Source organism: Danio aesculapii, chromosome 5 (genome assembly GCF_903798145.1).
Source record: "Danio aesculapii chromosome 5, fDanAes4.1, whole genome shotgun sequence".
NCBI classification, from domain to species: domain Eukaryota; kingdom Metazoa; phylum Chordata; class Actinopteri; order Cypriniformes; family Danionidae; genus Danio; species Danio aesculapii.
The window spans coordinates 35,147,947-35,169,210 of NC_079439.1; the positions used below are offsets into that span (position 1 = coordinate 35,147,947).

A 21,264-nucleotide genomic window follows, 5' to 3' on the forward strand; every position below is an offset into this window, starting at 1 on the left:
CAGTGAAGTGGTCAGTAACAGTAGTAAAGCAGCGGTGGTAACTTTCAGTTACTTTGCATTCAAGACTAAAGACACATTTTTATTCACTCGCCTTTATTGGATCATTCATTTTTTCATCTGTTGTCATGTCTTCACTGTAAAAAAGCTTTTCTAACTTAGTCATTTCATCTCGTTTCCAGTCTAAATATCTAAAAAATCTTAAATCAAGAACAGACAAGAAAAATGGCATGAGAAAATTAAGTGATGCTTAAAACTTCAGTTTGAGATTACATCTCATTAAGATTATTTTCTTACCCTAATGGCAAATAATTTTGCTTATTTTAAGAAAACAATGCACTTAATTTTGAGGTGTTTTTTTCCAGAAAACAAGACAATTTCATTACTATTTCATTATTCTTAATTTAAATATTTAAATATTTGGATTGAAAACAGGACAAAACTACTTAAGTTTTTTATTTAATTATTATTATAACAGCTCAGATAAGAGCTTTTTTGAATAAAGGGTCAGAAATAAATTCTTTTCTTGTTTTTAAAAAAAATCTGATTCATTGATTAATCGAAAAATTAATTAACTGATTAATCGATTATTAAAATAATTGTTAGTTGCAGCCTTAGTTGAAGCTGAACAACAGAAAACAATGATCATCTCAGGTACACCTCATGTGCTTTATTCAGTGTTAAATGCTAATAATGTGAGTTTGAATGCCATTTTACATGACATTTATTGCCATGTTACTGAAAGCAGCAGCAGATAGTTTACCTCAGATCTTGAAAATAAAATAAACCATTTGAAATTGTTGCATTTCAGTTGCAGGCGCATACTTTGAGAGCCCTTATGACTGAATGAATCAAATATGTGGTTTTCCCCCAAGGCAACCCGGGGTACTGAAATATTGGCTTACCTGGCATTGGGCGGGATAAATAACCAAAACAAAGCAGACGTTCCGGCACGTAATGCACATGTTCAAAGCAGAATATCTGACTTCAGCATTGTTTTTCAGATAAACAAGAATGTTCACTTGGCATGTTTCTTAAACATATTATGGTATTTTAATGCTTTAGAAGAATCAAAAACTTACATACAGCACCTTTTACTTACTAGATTACAAACTTGGATTACTAGTTTTACTGAAATGTATGTATGTATATATAAATAAATACTTCAACGATAACGTCAAAGATGAAGTATTTATATAGTTAATTATTATTTGGGTGCTACATTGTGCTAATTGAAAATAACATTTTAAACATATCATCAATTGATTATTCTAAGAAACTGGTAGCCATTGAACTCCCCTACACTTATGTCAATGGCTTTTAGTAGAGCTCTGGCAGAAAAAAAAAAAAAAATTGGTCACATTTATTCGACTTCATAAGACCAGCGACTGAATGGGACATACACTTTTTTCCCCTTAAAAATAGCAATGCCGCCATCACAGCTTATAGCAAACCACATACCTCTATGTGTGTGACTGCAAGCCTATTTGGGTGTGTGAGTGTACGCGAAGTGATGAAGGAAGTTGGAGGGCACCAGTGGAAATGATGCACATTCTTTAGTTTTCCTGTTGTGACCTTGTACTGTTTTGTATATATGTGTGAGTGCCTGGGTTAAAATGTAAAGAATGCCAGTATACATGTGTCAGAACTTGACCCAGGTGCTTTCTCAAATGCCTCAAATGTTTGTGACACCAACGTGTGTCCGTTTCTCCTACACAATCGTTAGCCATTTGATTTTATGAAGTACAAACACTCCCTGAGAAACAACAGACTGGATTTATAATCGGCACCTTGATAGTCATTACTGAGTCAGAATCATGTGTTGAGTGCTGTACCAATCTGTGGAGGAGAATGGACCAACCGTGAATGTCTTGTCCTGTTTTATTTAAGGCACTATGCAATGTGTGTGTGTGTGTGTGTGTGTGTGTGCGTGCGTGCGTGCGTGCGTGCGTGCGTGCGTGCGTGCGTGCATGTTTGTTTGTGTGCAAGAATGTGTGTGTCTGTGTCTGAGTGGATGCCCAGGTCAAAGTGTCAAACACGTCATTCGCAGCATGAAGCATTGCAAGGCCCACCAGAGCTTCCTTTGCCTCACACACACACTACTATGACAATAACAAACAATCACACTTTAGCTGCTGGGAAACGTTGCAGAAAGTCCTCTGGTTTCCACAAAAACTTGATAGATTAAATAAATAACAAAATAACTGGATACAATTTTGTTTAGAGGGCATCATGAAGCGTGTGACTTGTCCATAATGCAAACAGACATGCTTGTCATCATCAACTTCTGTTTGTGAGCATATGTGACTCACTCTCTCAGAATACTGTAGCTCTGTGTTAGCGGCACTTCATTAACAGGTTTCGTTTGACCAATTGTGAAAGGATCTGATGACCAACTGATTGTTTGTAACAAGGAGAGAACAATGAGCATCCTGTTTCACGCACACACACATACAAAGACACGGTTTTCTTTTTCTAGCCACATCTATAACAAGCACATTCAAGGGGGATTACGAAGACTGACAAATTCTACTACTGTTTCATGACTCTCTTTAAAAGCAAGCAAGTCTAAACACACTGCGAAAAAGAAAACATATTACACTGTGATGATCAGATCTCTGTGTGGAGCACTGGCTAATATAATATAATATAATATAATATAATATAATATAATATAATATAATATAATATAATATAATATAATATAATATAATATAATATAATATAATATAATATAATATAATAATATTAAATTAAATTAAATTATTCATTTTTTTCACCTTTTATTAATCTGGGGTCGCCACAGCGGAATGAACTGCCAACTTATCCAGCATATATTTTACGCAGCGGATGCCCTTCTAGCTGCAACCCTTCACTGGGAAATATCCATACACAATCATTCACACATATGCACTACGGACAATTTAGCTTAGCCTATTCACCAATACCATGTCTTTGGACTTGTGGGGGAAACTGGAGCACCCGGAGGAAACCCATGCGAACACAGGGAGAACATGCAAACTATATTATATAATATTATATTATAAAGGGCAGCACGGTGGCGCAGTGGGTAGCACAATTGCCTCACAGCAAGAAGGTCACTGGTTCGAGCCCCGGCTTGGTCAGTTGGCATTTTTGTGTGGAGTTTGTATGTGCAGTGTCATCTTGTTATCCTAATTTTATGCAAACAGGTCATAATTATCATCAGTTTACAATGGATTCTTGGCCATTTTAAAAAAGTAATTTAAACAACCAAACAACAATCAGATTCGAGCAATAAATCAGAGCAATAATTGGTGTTAAATCAAGTGACAGAGAAAAAAAAAAAGACCATGGGTTCACTTCTCATAAATTGAGTACAATACCATTCCAACTATTGGTGGCAGAATTTAGTTTGATCAAAAATAAATCACAATGCTAGTCGTTGCAGGATTTATTATGGCTGTGAGTCTGGATCTGCAAAATTGGAAGAGCTCAGATACTCCCTCTTTTAAGGATTGGATTGAGATGATGACTTCTACTGCATCATATGAATGTATGTTGGCAAGAATTCAGGACTCCACCCATACTTTCAATCAGAAATGGGGTCGCTTTTTACAGTAATTACTTAAAGAGCATGTAGAGGGAAAATTGAAGGATTGTCATGTTGGCTGTCTTGTATTATTTTATATTTTATATTTATGCTATAATGTTTGGTATCATTTGTTTACATCCTTTTCCTGAATGTGGATTTTGTATTGTGAATTTTATGTTGTGTTGGGTATAAAAGTGAAACAAAAAAAAATAAATAAATAAAAAAACACTGCAAAATGACTTTTCAGCTTTATTTGTAAAAAAAAAAATGCAATTTATTCTTATTGCAAAAGCTAAATATCTAGCAGCTTATCTACTAGTATTTTGTCATGATCCTTCAGAAATCTTTGTATATATGTTTTGCTCGTTTGTTTCCATTAGAAATGTCTTTACTGTCACTTTTGATCAATTTAATGTAGCTTGGCTTAACTTTTTTACTGAGCCCAAACTTTGGAAAAGTTGTCACTTTAGATAAAAGCGTCTGCCAAAAGCATAAAATCTAATCCAGGAACCGGAAATACAAATTAATAGCAGGTGTTAAGGGAGGGTCTAAGTTTAACGGGACGCCAATCCAATCAAAGTCTTCATAGTCACAGTTAAATTTTCAGGTCTTTGCAGGTCAAAGCATTAGGTGTTGAGCTCTGACTGACAGAGGCAGTGCTGGAAACAGACGTGTAGAGAAAGGGATGAGAGAGTTTTGCCGGCGGGAGGAGAAAAACAAAACGTGTGACGGAAGAGAAATGAAGGCAGTTAACATTCCACAGGTAAAGTCCCCTACTGAATAAACCCAGAAACCTGTGCTGTAATAACTCACACAAGGGGAAACTCAAAGCGCTCCAGACGCTTGTTTTTGCAAGTGAAATGAGAACATGTTATCTAATCTCTGTTCCTTGGGATCCAGTTATTAATTTTCATTCATACCTTCCCCCATTCAGACGGTGACCATATATAATGTCACAGCTGTGACGGCGTTGCATTATGCCGCAGAGTCTGTTGTTCTTTCTCTGGCTTCCTGTCAGTCTCTTTGTTTTATTCTGGTAGGACAGGCTGTCATTAATAAATAGCTCATACAAACGGTCGCCATATTGAGACTGTATATGAAGGCTACCTAATTGAAGATTTGCAGAGATGTTAATGAAGGACTCGCAACGTCACTCATTTTTCAGCATTGGCTGCTATCAAGGTTTCCCAAAAAGCCAGTTTGAGGGAATGACCAGTGTGGGGGCCCCTGGTGCAGTGACCCCTGGTAATCCCTGTGCTCTCCAGGCCCACTTCCTTCCCTTCAGCTGCAGGCTCACTCCCTGCCCTGTCTCAGGCTATTAATAGAGCAACAATGATGTGTGAATACAGTCCTGCACATTGCCCTGCAATGGTCAACAGACTGGTATGTAATGGTATAAGAGATCAGTAATAAGCACATGCAGAATGAATCACTTCATTCTCACTAATGTTAGACAGCCTTACATAATGGTCAACTGGACAAACTATTGTATGTTGCTAAATAATCAAAGCTCTGTAGTCTGTACTATGTTTTCAAAAACATACTGTAGGTAGGTTAGAATAATCAATATATCGACTTATCTTGCAAAACTGGCCTTGGTATGGCCTTGATATTGTTTTTTTTTGGCATTCCAATATATATTTTCAAATTCACAAATAACATTAAAGCTATTTTACAATGACATTTACATTCTACCTCACCAGTGACAAAGTTTATAATTGAACATTTACCTAATAGGACATAGGATGTATAATAGAACATTTACCTTTTTAACATCAAATTCATTCATTCATTTTCTTTTCGGCTTAGTCCCTTTATTAATCTGGGGTTGCCACAATGGAATGAACCGCCAATTTATCCAGCATATGTTTTACGTAGCGGATGCCCTTCTAGTTGCAACCTATCACTGGGAAACATCCATACATACTCATTCACACAAATACACTACAGATAATTTAGCTTGCCCAATTTACATTTACATTTAGTCATTTAGCAGACGCTTTTATCCAAAGCGACTTACAAATGAGGACAAGGAAGCAATTTACACAACTATAAGAGCAGCAGTGAACAAGTGCTACAGACAAGTTTCAGGTGCGTAAAGTCTAAGAAGCAAAGCAATAGTAAAAAAAAATTGTTTTTTTTTTTTTTTTTTTTTTGAGAGAGAGAGAGAGAGAGAGAGAGAGAGAGAGAGAGCACAGTTAGTGGTATAGCCAGAGAGGCAGATGCAGATTAGGAAGGAAAGTGGAGACTAAACAGTTGAGTTTTTAGTCGTTTCTTGAAGACAGCAAGTGACTCGGCTGTTCTGATGTAGATAGGGAGTTCATTCCACCAACTGGGCAGATTGAATGTGAGAGTTCACCTATAACACGTCTTAAACCGGAAACCGGAAAACCCAGAGGAAACTTACGCGAACATGGGGAGAACGTGGAAATTCCACACAGATTTGAGGAAAAAAATCTAATTGTGATTTTTTTTGACAGATATTGCGATTTCGATTTGATTTGCAATTAAATTTTTTAGTTAAGCTTCAGCTCAATCACACTCCTTATATAGCCGTCTGCGGTGCTTTTTTAGGTGCTGGTTGTTTAATTTCCTCATGCTGGCAGCAATTCTGCGACAGCTCTTACAAATGACCCGTTTCTGTTCAGTGTCTGTGACTTTGAAACCAAAATATTCCCATATTACCGACGTGCCATTTTTCTTTAATAATGATGGGTCTATTTATACTTTTGAAGCAGCAGACGCCATCATCCTACTCGTCTGTGCTTTCCTGTTTGTTTGTTTTATTGTGGGTATTCCGCATAGTTCTGTTGCACTATTCTGATTGGCCGCACGAAAGTGTGCTCATTCAATTGGCTAGTAAGACTGTCGCACACAGGGTGGGGGAAATTAAATAATATATACTCATATCGCAGTCTTTTGCGGTTGGCCAAATTGCAACATTTCAATCACGATTGCGATTCAATTATGATTAATTGCACAGCCATACTAAGTAGTATCCAAATATTCCAAGCAATACATTTTTGAATATTTCAGGCACTAAGAGGTCCCACTGAAGTACCAATATATACCTGTAGGATTTTTGTACAGCTATTGTATCTTGATTTCTGAGATGTCATTTTGAATATATTAATACAGATGCAGATAAAAATTGTGTCCATCAAAATGTAACGATGAATTACAATAGAAAAATATTAACCTCATGGTTTCCGCTACATTTATTCTTCCATGGCGGGGCGCCACACCAAAATTCATCCCGCCACGGCTACATTACAGCTTCTCATTCAAAACATTTAGCCGTTTTTAAATAGCGGGTTATAATCGCACCAAAACATTAAACATTAAAAGGCAAGGGGATTACAACAGCGCATACTTTTCTGTAATCGCAGTAGTGCTGTGCTCTATTTGTTTAACCCTTTAAAGTGACGTGATGACTGACTGACTGAGTGACAGGTGCATGATGCATGAGGTCAGCAAACACGATGTAGCTTTCAGTTATGATGAGTTTATATAATTATATTTTATTTATAGATAAAGGTCTGTGGTTCTGCATACAATGACTTTATCTTGCTGGAGTTCATAGCTGTTTCACATTACTTCAGGACGCATTAATGCCGCTCTGTAGGTCTATTGGAGACATTCATAAATATTCCTAGCAAATCTAATAAATGTTGGAGACATACTCGCTCATAAATCGCACTTCAGCAGCGTTTATTTGAGAGCGCACAAGAAGTTTTGTGCAAGAACAGAGGAAATCGGCGCTCGAGCACAGGGATTCGCATGCTCGTATTACATGAATGCGATCTCGACTTGTAATACTGCGCTCACGACATTTGTCAATGAAATAACGCCACAGGTAGTTGGTATATCTGTGTAAAACGCCCAATAGAGTTGGCCGCTACAGATGGAAATAATCCTAGAGGAAACACTGAACCTCATATTTGACTTTAAAAAGTTATTTAAAACAAGTAGACAATTTCAATGCATGTTATATGATTTCTATGACACTAAATTTCTATAATATATTGATTTAAAAAGCTACTTTTCAATGATTTATCTGGCAAAACAATATCACTGATTTATTTATTCTCAATGTAGAATCTCAGATTAATCTATTCTATTATCTATGTAAATAATCTTATTTGCATTTCAATAGGAAAATATCTTCAATAATTAATAATCAAATCAAGCCTGATATACCTCATTGATTCTTTACTACAATGTCTATGATACAGGTTGTCCAGTTTTAAAACTGCTCTCAGCTGGTGCTCATGGACTTCCACTTTCTACACTAGCCAGAGACAAGTCAGCAACATCATCTTGTTATAGTTTTGGCTTGACCCTGGTTCAGAAACAAAACTTTAAGAAGAAAAGTTTTAGTTGCTATCATATTTCCAATAAGAATGAGAATGATAACTCTCACAGTGACAAAGCAATGCGAGAGGAACTAGCCAATAAAACACCCAGTTCAGCATTATGGCTCCAGTCTACCACTGCAGAAAGTTAAAGAACTTACTCTTGTTTCTGTTAAGTTCTGATAAGTTTTCATCTGTCCACACACACGCACACTGTCAGTGATCCACAAACAGCAGAGGGAAGTGAAAAGTAATCCCTTACCTCTCAATTACTCCAAGAGTGCAAAAACATCTCGCACCATCACTTTATCAGCACATGAGGAGAAGTAGAATAAAAAGTCCCAATGTCCAGATAGAGTCCGGCTATATCCAAACTCTCCCCTTTCTTCTTATTCGTACACCCACTCTCTCTCTCTCTCTTTCTAGCGGGAATGGTAGTTTTGTGTGTGAGAGAGTGAGAGTGTATGCTAGCGCTAGACTCCAGCAGGGGCATTCACTGCAAACAGAGTTCAGACCCTCCCCTTTACACAAGATCTAAGCCATGCAAGAAAGAGAGAGAGAGAGAGAGAGAGAGAGAGAGAGAGAGAGAGAGAGAGAGAGAGAGAGAGAGAGAGAGAGAGAGAGAGAGAGAGAGAGAGAGAGAAAATGAGTGTGGATATGTTACGTGTGAAAGAGAGAGCAAGAGGAAAAGGATTGTCTTTCCTTCACAGAGAACAAAAATAGAAGCCCGGCTAATAGCAAAAAAAAAAAGACGACATTTCCAGAAAAAGACAAACTTTCCCTGTGCACATCGCTCATTAGGTATGATTTTTTATAAGCTGTGTGTCTGTTTGAAGAAAAAAAAAAAACTTTTCTACTGCTCTTCTCGCTGTATGGAGAAAACACACACACGCACACACATACACGCACATGTACACGCGGCTGTGTAAGGGAATGCCGTTGTTCATTGACGCCCTCAGGGCAGAGGGAGGGTGGGGTTAAGAGCAGGGAAAGCTAAATTCCAGACGGATACTGGACCAATCAGACATCAGGCTGTGGTCGAGAAGGCAAAAACGTCAGGTTTGAGTTCTACTAGAGCCGAGAAGCAGCACACTCGACACAAAGAGCAGAACAGAAGCCAGCCTCTCATTAAAAAATCATCACACGCTTATACAACTCAGAAGAAACCAGCGTGTGGAGGATTTTAGAAGAACCAAGCAGAAACATCACTAGAGCCTTTTTAGGAGTGCCTGAGACTTTTTTCAAGCCCCGACCTTTAAAAGACAAACTGTAAAATCTAAAAAATAAATTAATACATGTTTACTTTTTATTTTTTGGTCATAGTTGAATAAGATTTGTTTTGATTAAAATGGACTGGTGTGATTGCTCAGTTAATTGGTTAATTAGTGTGGTTTCACCAACTAATTTCATTACAATTAGCCAATCAGAATTAAGGGATAAGTTTATGGTTAAGTTTGGGCTTACAGTTTACACCGGCCACTTTATTAGGTACGCCTTCTTAGTACCGGGTTGGATCCCCTTTTGTCTTCAGAACTGCCTAAATCCTTCATGGCATAGATTCAACACGGCAAACTCTGATCTTGCCATCCAAATGCCACCGCAGCAGAAATAGAGACTCATCAGACCAGGCAGCGTTTTTCCAATCTTCTACTGTCCAATATTGGTGAGCCTATGTGAATTGTAGCCTCGGTTTCCTGTTCTTAGCTGACAGGAGTGGCACTCGGTGTGGTCTTCTGCTGCTGTAGTCATCCCCCTCAAGGCTAGACGTGTTGTGCATTCAGAAATGCTCTTCTGCATACCTCGGTTGTAACAAGTGGTTATTTGAGTTATTGTTGCCTTTTTATCAGCTCGAACCAGTCTGGCCATTCTCCTCTGACCTCTGGCATCAACCAGGCATTTGCACCCACAGAACTGCCGCTCACTGGATATTTTCTTTTTTTCAGAAAACTCTCTGTAAACCCTAAATATGGTTGTGCGTGAAAATCCCAGTAGATCAGCAGTTTCTGAAATACTCAGACCAGCCTGTCTGGCACCAACAACCATGCCATGTTCAAAGTCACTTAAATCACCTTTCTTTCCCATTCTGATGCTTGGTTTGAACTGCAGCTGATTGTCTTGACCATGTCTGCACGCCTAAATGCTTTGAGTTGTTGCCATGTGTTTGTTTTGATTAGAAATTAACAAGTCTTGCGTTAACAAGCAGTTGGACAGGTGTACTTAATATAGTGTCCGGTGAGTATGTACTTCTACATGGTTCTTATCCATCAATATAAATATATTCTTACCCTCTGATTTTGGGAGTAATTTACAGTTGCGATGGGTTTAGGGGTAGGGATAAAGTATGAATTTCATTTTTAAACAAAAATGACATTCCAGGATCAACACAGATGTTAATCCAGGATAACATAGTACTTGGCAATATCACACCTACCTAGTTAGTTTGAAGACATGTATCTTCATTTAGTTTAAGTCATCAATACTACTATCTTCATTTCCTCTTCCTTGTCTGTTTGTCTGTTTATATGTTTACTACTTGATAATGTTTCCACCAACATCACCAGACAGTTATTACTCATAGAAGCATCTCATTTCTCTCTTTCATTTTTATTTTCATATTCATTTTTACAGACAAGCAATGCAATCAGCACTATTAGTCTCTTCTTTCCTCTCTATGATCAGAGCTTTGTGTTTTGATGTTACACACTGAGTAAACACTGTATAGACTTCTAATGATGTCCCTAATGACACTGAGGGAATGAAACAGAAACTAATGAACATCTAATGATTGCAGAAGGCAGTGGTCAGAATTACCACCATGCAGATAAGGTGACAGACCCATTTAAACAGGTTACATTCAGCTCCACAGTCACAGTACAATTTGATCAAGAAAAGCTATTTGTAGAGTGAAGTCTCACATTTAGGTCAAGTGCTAATTAAGCTGCTAACAGTTCTCAAATGCAATTAAAAATTCTCTAGATGCCTTTATTTGAATCTGTCAAAAATCTCTCTCTCTCTCCCTTCAGTAAACAAGTGACTTCTCACAACTTTGTACAAGACAATCTGCAGGTCAAAAGGAGATCTGTGTTTTTCCACTAGAGCAGTGTCATCCATATTACAGCCTGTCAAATAGCCTTTCGTGTGATTGACCACCGAGATGTGTGTCTATCTTCTATATAACCATCATTATAACTCTAGAAAATGTTTTTCATAACTTTATGCATTTTGAAACTTTTTAGGACTAAATATTTTTAATAATTTTTTTCTTTAACTACTGGAAATGTTTAACATGTTACACATATTTGATGACATAATTATAATTTTGCATCAATTAAGGTTCATTTTGCCATAAACAACTTGATATTTTCTGTAAACAAGGCTAGGTGACGCTGTTCAAATTCAGAAAAACAAAGACAGCACCCTCTAGTGAATTTGCCATCTGAAACCAACAACGAAACATACCCAGAGCAGTGCATTTTTGTTTCATTTTGCTGTTCATGTAGCATCACAATATTTGTTTGACACTATTAATAACAATAAATAAATAAAGAAAGAAATAAAGAACTTTAGCATTTTTTATAAACTATGAACAAAGTTACCAGTTTCAAATAGCATGTGAAAAATATATTTTCCAAAGCATGCTTCACTCTAAAAAAGGCAGAAATCTAAATGCAGAGATTTAAACTATGGGTTGACATCTTTAAAAAAAATGAATAACAAGGATTCAAACCTGACTAAATATTTTTGTTTGCTTTCACTAAATTGGTTTAAAGGTCAGAGTTCACTCATAGTGAAACATAGTTTTACTTTCATAGTCAAACATCACACAGATGCTGTGACAGATAAAAATGGCTAAAATCCTCTCTCATTCCCAAGAGCTGGAATGCAGATTTTGATGGAAAAGTTGTGCAATCCTTAAGAACATTGTCAACAGATAATGTCAACAACACAAAAGCCATGTCTGTAAATGACCCACGGGAGGTCCAGAATGAGCCTGTGAGAGAAAAGGCAGTGGTCCTCATGAGCGCCTGTTCTGAAAGCTGAAAATGGCAGAGCACCTGCATTCCCTCCTAAAACTCAACAAGTGCTGCATTCCAGAGTCTGAAAAGGCCGCCTTTCTTTACCAACCGAGAGACATAAAAGCCCTTCAAACGGAGGAGGTCTAAAAGCCCCTCTAAATACAACGAGTCCCACATTCTCCACCAAAGCTTGTGATACATGATTGAAATAGTAGCAGAATGGCATGCCATAATTTGATGTATGAAGAGACTAATTAGCATATGATAGCTGTGGTGGTGCCACATTCCATATACTAACATAACAAATCCAATTTAATACAGTTAAATTATCTTATTTTGCAAACTAAATTATGAGGACATTTTATATATAGTTAGCTTTATATAAAAAACAAAAAACAAATAAAATGGGTCAACCTTGTTTTTTGGGTTTGTTGTTACACTGTAAAACCCTAAATATTAAGGTAACAAACCATTTGAGGAAGCTGATTGCAACAAACCATTTAAGTTCAAAAACTAATCCTAATGAGTACTGTGAACTTAATCCATTTGAGTAAACGAAGCAAGTTGAGCACAGTAAAATCCAATAAATGAAGAGAACTCAAACCAACGGAGTACTGTAAAACCCAATAAGGCACCAATTGCAACAAACCATTTAAGTTAAAAAACTAATCTATACGAGTACTGTGAACTTAATTCAGTAATGTTGAAGTAATGAGGTAATTAATTACCTCATTACCTTCAACACGGAGTTCAAAACTCTTTTCAAATGAGTAGAATTAACTCTCAGTAACTTTTGAGTTAACTACACATTTCATTGACTGTTGGGTTTTGGTGTATTTATATGTAGTTGAAATCAAAATTATTAGCTGTGAAAATTTGTTTTCTCTTTCAAATATTTCTCAGATGATGTTTAACAAAGCAAGGACTTCACAGTACTTCCTATAATATTGTTTCTACTGGAGAAAGTCTTATTTGTTTTATTTTGGCTAGAATAAAAGCATTTTTTTAAGGTGAATACTATTAGCCACCTTAAGCAATTTTTTGATTGTCTACAAAACAAATCATTGTTATACAATGACTTGCCTGGTTATATTAACTTGCTTAGTTAACCTAATTAACCTAGTTAAGCCTTAGAAATAGAAATTTAAGCTCAATACAAGTATCTTGAAAAATATGTAGTAAAATATTTTCTACTGTCATCATGGCAAAGATAAAATAAATCTGTTATTAGGAATGAATTATTAAAACTGTTGTTTAGAAATGTGTTGAAAAAAAGTCTTCTCTCTATTAAATCGAAATCGGGGGGAAAAAAATAAAGAATTCAAATTTAACAGGAGGGCTAATCATTCTGACCTCAACTGTCTGTATATAATTTTTTTCTTTTTTTCCCATCTGCAGTAATGATTTTCTGTAACTCATTTCTCACTGACATTCCCCCATCAGTCTTGCATTTTCATCAACTAAACAAGAAAGTGAAACAGGCCAGATGAAAGACGGATTAGACTCAGTGCGCTTGCTGTTACCCAAAGTGATTAACTCCTCATCTGGGAAACGCTGAGCAGTCATACATGTTCCTTTCAACAGCATCCAAATCAACGCTTGCTCCTTTCAACAGTGCTTAGACTGCTCAACAAAAGTGTCTTCTCAGGCCTTTTGTTCTCAACATGTACAACGGTTTGGAATTTGTAGAGACCCTTGCAGCAATGCTATTTCTAAACACAAAACAAAAAGCTACAGAGCGCATGGTGAAAGCCCTATTTTGACGAGCATTGTTTTCCTGAAGGATGTTAGGTAATGCTGGGTTTCATAAGGATATTTTGCCTCTCAAATCATCTGAACTAAACCCTGCGTTTCTGGACACAATCGCAGAAATATAAGAGAATGTTATTTACTGTTTTTGGTAACTCTAGATTGTTCTTAAAAAAAAGTCTCATCCTGATCTTTTTTCAATAATACTTATATACTACACCTAATGCTACACTACCAATAGATTTTAGCCAATTATATGGACTTTTTATGCTTACAGGCTGCATTTACAGTTGATTGGTTTGGTGCAAATTTCCCAAGCAACTGGTACATTTTTAAAACTCATAGTGCCTAAATCATAACAGATCATCAAAAGTGCTTTTGCCAAACATTTCAGCATACTTTCAATTGTATTAGTACAATACACGATCACAAAATAACATTTGCACTACACAAAATCTATATAAATATTTAATTCACAGTAATTGCCTTTCAGAAAAGCTATTACTAGCAAACTTTTAATTTGTATCTTTTTTATTTAGTTTATTACATTTTTTTATCATTTAAATATATTAATTTTAATGTTTAATCCAGGGGTGCGCAAACTTTTTCTTATGAAGAACCAAAAATCGACTTGATTAAGGCTTGTGGACCAAAGGTAAATATAGTTGCCATGAATAATTTCTTAATTTATTTAATTATATACTAATACAGTATTGTTTTTTTTTTTTTTGTACATTTTATAATGAACTTATTGAAGAAAAAATAAAATCTCATTCATAACACAATTACACTAGTTTGTGACTTGATATGCTCTCGTGCTCTATCCGTCGAGTCACAGTATTTACATTTTAAAAATCTGATTCACTTAAAACATTTAATTGAAACAATTCATTTCAGTCTGCTTTTTTTTGTAGCTCAGCAATAAAACAAATGGTTACGTCAAATTAGTAATAATGATCTCTGTGTTGAAGGTATTCGCCCCATCCCTCTCCATCATTCTCATTCTACTCACAGATTGGATGGTGGACCAAATGAAAGGTTACAATGGGCCAACTTTGGCCTTCGGGCCCTACTCTGGGCATCTCTGGTTTAATCAATGAATCCTCTATTATGTCCGTAGATTTTCAACATGTCTGATAATTTGTAAGTTGCTGCAAGATCTTTTAGCCAAGAAATACCAATTACTAATTCTTTTCCGTATTACAGTAAATATTTTTGTTTATGTAAATGACTTGATAAAAGGTGTATTTAAAAAATACTAAAAAAATTTGTACAACATGAAAATATGATCAAAAGAAACATTAAACCACTCTGAACTGAACTAAATTGAACTTTAACTCAGAAAACTGGACCAACAGTTTTGATTTCGATTTACCAGAACTTCTTGTTATAGTCCCCAAGAAATCAAAACTAGCCATATGATTTTGTTAGCTCACATTGTCAGTTTTGTGGGGAACTCATCTATGCATGTCACTAAGAAAAAAATTGTTTGCCCAATAGTTTGCCCTTATAATCTTTAATTAAAATCTGAAAATGCACTTCTTTTGTTTTCAGTTAATTTATTAGACTACGTGATTTTGAGGTAATGGGTGTGGCTAACGCTGCTCCAACTGTCAGTTTTGACAACAAACAGAAATAGTGAGCAGAAGGAGTCTGTTAGGTTGCAATTATTCTTCTAAAATCCATTTCCCGATCTTTCTGAATGAAATGCATACTTTACTACATCTATTCAGCCAGCGCTAGAAAAAGCAAGCCACACCCACTATTTGCTCATTTAATATTCATTTTCTCTAGGATCGGTGTCACAATAAGAAAAAACAAAACAAAAAAAACGATCACAGATTCTGGTTCATGGGGACTTTAAACTGCTTTAGACACAATCTACATTGTAAAAGCACTATAGAAATAAAAATGAACTGAATTGAATATGTCTGAACATAAGTGCAACGTATCTTTCTGTATGCGTGGAGGAAGGAAGAAAAAAAGACTAACTTGTCATTGCATTTATATACTTCTACTTTCTGATTATTTGAAGTGCTTTTTATCTTCAATTGTAAGTGTGTAAATGTAAAAATATGACTATTATTATTATTATTATTATAGACACAAATAAACAGTATAGCTCTTTCACACCCTTGTGCATTTCAAATTCAGTGTTATTTTCTTCCTTTATGAAATATTAATATTTTCATCCACAATGTCAAAGTCAAATGTCCAAAACTTTTTGGGAGAACTTTTCCTGTAAAAATACATCAAACAGCCATGAAGAAACTCATTCAGAAACAGTTATTTTGTAAAAGCCGTAGCTTGTTATTTTAATTGGTTTCAGGCCATAACGTTTTGGATTTAGCTTTAGTAACTCCTTTAAGAGAAATGCAAGTGAAAGAAAACAATATGACTTCCTTCACAATCATTTTTCTCAATGTTGCTTGCGATAAAGAAAGGCAGGAAGCATCTGACAGCGGCGTCTCCTATGAACTCTCAGTCGCTCTTCTCCTTCACACAGAGAAACACACTCGCGCAGCAGGGCTCTCATCACCAACAAACAAACTCAACCTCTACATAAGAGCTCAGATCAGAGGATGTCTTCATCTACAAGCTCTATACCGAAACCTCGGAGACATTTAAAAGCCTGTGACTGACACAATCCTCCATTGTGCGGCAACTAAACAATTTCACTACGACAAACTTGTCTTTTCAAATCCACATCAACTATATTTTACTGCTTTCACCACTCATACCCAAGCTGTGTCATTTCTGTCCAGCTATACAACTTGTTTAAGAGCTATAAGACATGTTAACTAAAATCTATATTCAGATTAATTCAAATGAAGGTCAGCTCCTCAATTTGTAAAATTATGAATTATATGTGATAACAGTTTTAAAGAAGGGCACGTTGGCGCAGAGGGTAGCACTGACACCTCTCAGCAAGAAGGTCACTGGTTCGAGCCCCGGGTCAGTTGGCATTTGTGTGTGGAGTTTGCATGTTCTCCCATTGTTTATGTGGGTTTTCTCCGTATGCTCCAGTTTCCCTCACAAGTCCAAAGACATGCGCTATAGGTGAATTGGGTAAGCTAAATTGTCTTTAGTGAATGGGTTGAGCGTTGGGCTCACGACCCACCTCGAAAAAATTAAATGTTACTTATGAAACACAAACATGGTAGGCTAAATGTCAACTTCGATATAAACGGCCCTGGGAGTAACAAGACAGTATTTTGCATATCTTATTCAGCTTAATCTGAGCACTTTTCTATGTTGTCTCAGATAGCTTCACCGGGATGCAATCACAACAATGTATTATTTTATCTTTAAAATTACGAAAAGTTTTTGGAACACTTTGAGAATATACACAATTTTTTCAAGGGATCGTTCACCCAAAGCTGAAAATTCTGTCATCATTTAGTCACCCTTTACTATAGCAGAATAAAAAAAAACTATGGACGTCAGTAGTTTCAGGTTTCCAGTTTTCTTTTTAAATATCTTCTTTTGTGTTCAACAAAAGATAGTCAAATAGATTTAGAGCAGGTAAAGGCTATATAAGAAACAACAGATTTTTATTTTTATTTTGGTGAACTATTGCTTTAAGTAATAAATTATTTATGAACTATTAAAACCTTTAATAGCATTCTCTTTTTGTTGCTTAATGATTTGTTGGATGCCTCCTTTAGTTATGGCTGTTAACAGTTTACAGCTGGTCACCATTACTATTCCACCAGCAGCTGTTTCTTAAAGTCCCTCATAAAAGTAAATATGACAATATAAATAATAAAAGTGACAATACAAGTACACAATATGACTTATGAGATGTTTATACCTTAAACTAAGAAGACAGCTGTATATAATTTGTAAACCCCCACTATACACTTACCCAAATCCTTGAATTCAGGTGTCTCAATTCCTTCCATGGCTACACAGAGCTGTAGAAAAGCAACCACATCAGACCACTACTACAAATATTAGTATTACTGAAAGAATGGGTCTCTCTCAGGAGCTTAGTGAATTGAAGTGTGGTACCGTAATAGATTGTCAATTGTGCAATGAGTCCATTCATGAAATTTCCTCACTACTAAATATTCAGCGGTAAACTGTTAGTGTTTTATAACAAAGCGTTAACAATTGGCCACAAAGCGATAGGTCACATTATATCCCAGACTGAGGTCAGCACTCCACACATCATGTGGCGTTCAGATTAGTTTAAGAGTGGGTTTCCATAACCAAGCAGCTGCACCCAAGTCTTACATAATCAAGTGAATGCAAAGCGTTGAATGCAGTGGTGTAAAGAACATCGCCATTGAACTTTAGAACTGTGGAAATGTCTTCTTTGGAGTGCAGAATCATGCTTGCAATCCAATGGATGAGTCTGGGTTTGGCAGTTGCCAGGAGAACGACATGCCCGCATGCTTTGTGCCAAGAGTTATTTAGTGGAGGGGGATTTTGGTATGAAGCAGATTTTCAGTTTTGGGGTTGTCCCTTATTCCAGTGAAATACACTCCTAATGCTTGCACGCCAAATGGACAATTTGATGCTCCAACATTGAGGAAAAAGTTTGAAGATGAGCCTTTTCCTGTTCCAACATGACTACACACCAGCGCACAAGGCAAGGTCCATAAAAACGATGAGTGAGATTGGTGTGGAAGAAATTGACTGGCCTGCAAAGAGTCCTGATCTCGACCTGATTGAACACTTTTGGGGTGAATTACGCGTCTTTCACACCACACATGCAAGCAGAGCTGAATCTGCAGCAAATGCACAATGCATAGGGAGAGCAGAAGCAACACGCAGTAATTTGCCATTCACACTGTCTGCAGCACGCAGTTGATGGGTGGCTGGGTGCACAGATTAGTCTATCTCTGTCTGTCTAGCTACCATCTACATCTCTCTCTCTCTCTCTCTCTCTCTATATATATATATATATATAATATATATATATATATATATATATATATATATATATATATATATATATATATATATATATATATATATATATATATATATATATATATATATATATATATATATATATATATATATATATATATATATATATATATACATACATACATACATACCACACACACACACACACACACACATACATACATGCATACATGCATACAAATATACACTTTTTATTTTTACTTTTCATCTGCACCAAGGCCCGCGGTAATTTCCTCCCATGCTGTTTCCTAAACCTGCAAGTCTTTATTTTACAAATTATAGAGATCATAAAGAATTGTTTGCTTCTCATGCTCTATGATGAGTGTCATTAATGTCTTTTAAGGTGAACGGGAGAACAATCTCTTGTGATATCATGTTATTTAGTTTTTGATTGTCAGCATGATATAGGCTTATAGTTGTATACTCCTATAGTATAGGAGACTGTAAGCTTGTACAACATCAGTGCCTAATCTCACAAATGTGCTTTAGAAGAATGGTCAAATATTCCCATAACCACACTCTTTAACCTCGTGGACAGCCTTTTCAAAAGAGACAAAGCTGTTATAGCTGCAAGGGGCGGGTAAACTCTATATTAAACTGGACAGATTAAGACTGGGAGGTCAATAAAGTTCATGTGGCAGACAATAAACACGAACTGGTTTTCAAGTTTAAGCAGCCCTTACACACATTACACTCATTAATACTAAAAATAAAAGCTGAGAGAAATACAGTTGAAGTCAGAATTATTAGGCCCCCTGTTTATTTTTCCCTCAATTTCTGTTTAACGGAAAGAAGATTTTTTTCAACACATTTGTAAACATAATAGTTTTAATAACTCATCTCTAATAACTGATTTATTTTATCTTTGTCATGATGACAATAAATAATATTTTATTAGATTTTTTCAAGACACTTCTATACAGCTTAAAGTGACATTTAAAGGCTTAACTAGGTTAATTAACTAGCTTAAATGGGCTAAAAATTGACATTGAAATAGTTTTTCAAAAAAAAATAAAACTGCTTTTATCCTAGCAGAAATAAAACAAATAAGACTTTCCCCAGAAGAAAAAATATTATCAGACATACTGTAAAATTTCCTTGCTCTGTTAAACATCATTTGGGAAACATTTACAAAAGAAAAAAAATTCAAATTCTGACTTCTACTGTACATAAATAAAAACTTTCTAAAACCCATTTGAAAAAATCCCTTCCATTAAAAACTAATATTTTCATTCTAAGCTGATATATTTGCTGATCTGAAAAGTGTACTTCATTCTGAAGTAATCCTATCTACTATTTAAAAATGTTTTTTGATTATTTTGGCGCTCCAACATCAATATTCCATGCAATCTGATCTCATGTTTGAGTTTGTTATTCTCCAGAAATGAAAACTGCTTTGCATAAATGGAAGGTTGCCCAGACTGAGATTAGATTTGTTTCTGAAGAGAAATGAGACAGCTCTGCCACATTCAAGCAGAGAAGTGTTGATTAAACCCCTCTTTTTCTCACCCTTTCACTCTCTCTCGCACTCTATCAGCTTATTACCAAGCAAAATCGCAAAAAGATTTTTATTTTTTTATTTCTCCACACAGATTTTTGAGGTTGATCAAATGAACTGAATACAAATGTAGACAAGCGCAGCATATGCAAATATGCACACATACAACACACAAAAAGATCAGCATATGGACACATTAAAATAACTCCGAAAGTTTCAAGCATACTTGGCACACATACAAAGACATTTCTACTGGACAGGCAGATGGTGGCAAAGGATCCCCGAGAGTCTTAATAAGGCACTAGCAAAAGCTGAAGGATAGAACATCAAACTTGATCTGTTCTCTTATACTGTTCTCATGGGCTTCTGTAACGAAAGAGTGACTCTAGAGACAAAGCGTGAAACTTTCTTACACGCAAACACCCTAAAAGACGAAAGATAATATAAAGATATTCTTGCCACAAGACATTCGCTTAGATGGGAGCATGCAAACACACAGTCTTTTGTCTTTGGTCTAATAATTAAAGAGTCCCCTTCAGTCAAAGCAGACATGCATGCTGTTCCCATAGGCCAGAAGTGACTCAGAGAGAATGGCTGAAAGATTCTCTTGTTTATCACGGTGAAAAACTGTAGAAATCCTTCATCCTCTCTTCTTCCCTTTCCTGCTCCACTCGCTCTCTCATCTGCTCAAAGAAAAGGAGGAGTGAACTAGGACGACAAAAATCCAGACCTATTTCCATCTCAATGAGGACCAGGGTTTCTTGTGTTTTACCTCACAAGAAATGACTTTCTCTCTCTCTCTCTACTCTCTCTCTCCCAAAATGACCACCTCTGTACACACTACTCTCTGGTTTAGGAAAGGCTTACCTCTCCATGCCAGCCATCTCAGTCCCCAGTGAAAGAGTTTTTACATCAGCAGGGGACATTGTAAATGTGCAAAGACCTTCTGGCTTATGCTTTATTTTTATAAATCTTTATTTTTAAAAATATGTAAAATCCCAGCACAGTCACAGTTTTAGTTTGTTTATATTAATGAGTCTTCTTTAGTTTATTCTTTTTTTTGGATTTTGTTTTTAAAATCGCAATTTGGTTATAGCAGAAAATATGTTATTTGACAAAAAATGTGCAGCATTT

At 36.0% G+C, this 21,264-nt stretch overlaps 1 protein-coding gene across 3 annotated transcripts in view; it reads right to left on the minus strand.

Moving 5' to 3' along the window:
* The window catches only part of dab2ipb (DAB2 interacting protein b), a 189,542-nt gene that overhangs the window by 155,236 nt on the left and 13,042 nt on the right, over positions 1-21,264 (minus strand). The window contains exon 1 of one of the 3 annotated variants that reach the window (XM_056458051.1): positions 8,189-8,357. The exons of the other annotated variants lie outside the window; for them this stretch is intronic. The gene's annotated coding sequence lies outside the window, so the exon portion shown is untranslated. Of the gene's footprint in view, positions 1-8,188; positions 8,358-21,264 lie in introns of those variants that run through there. 3 annotated transcript variants of the gene reach the window in all.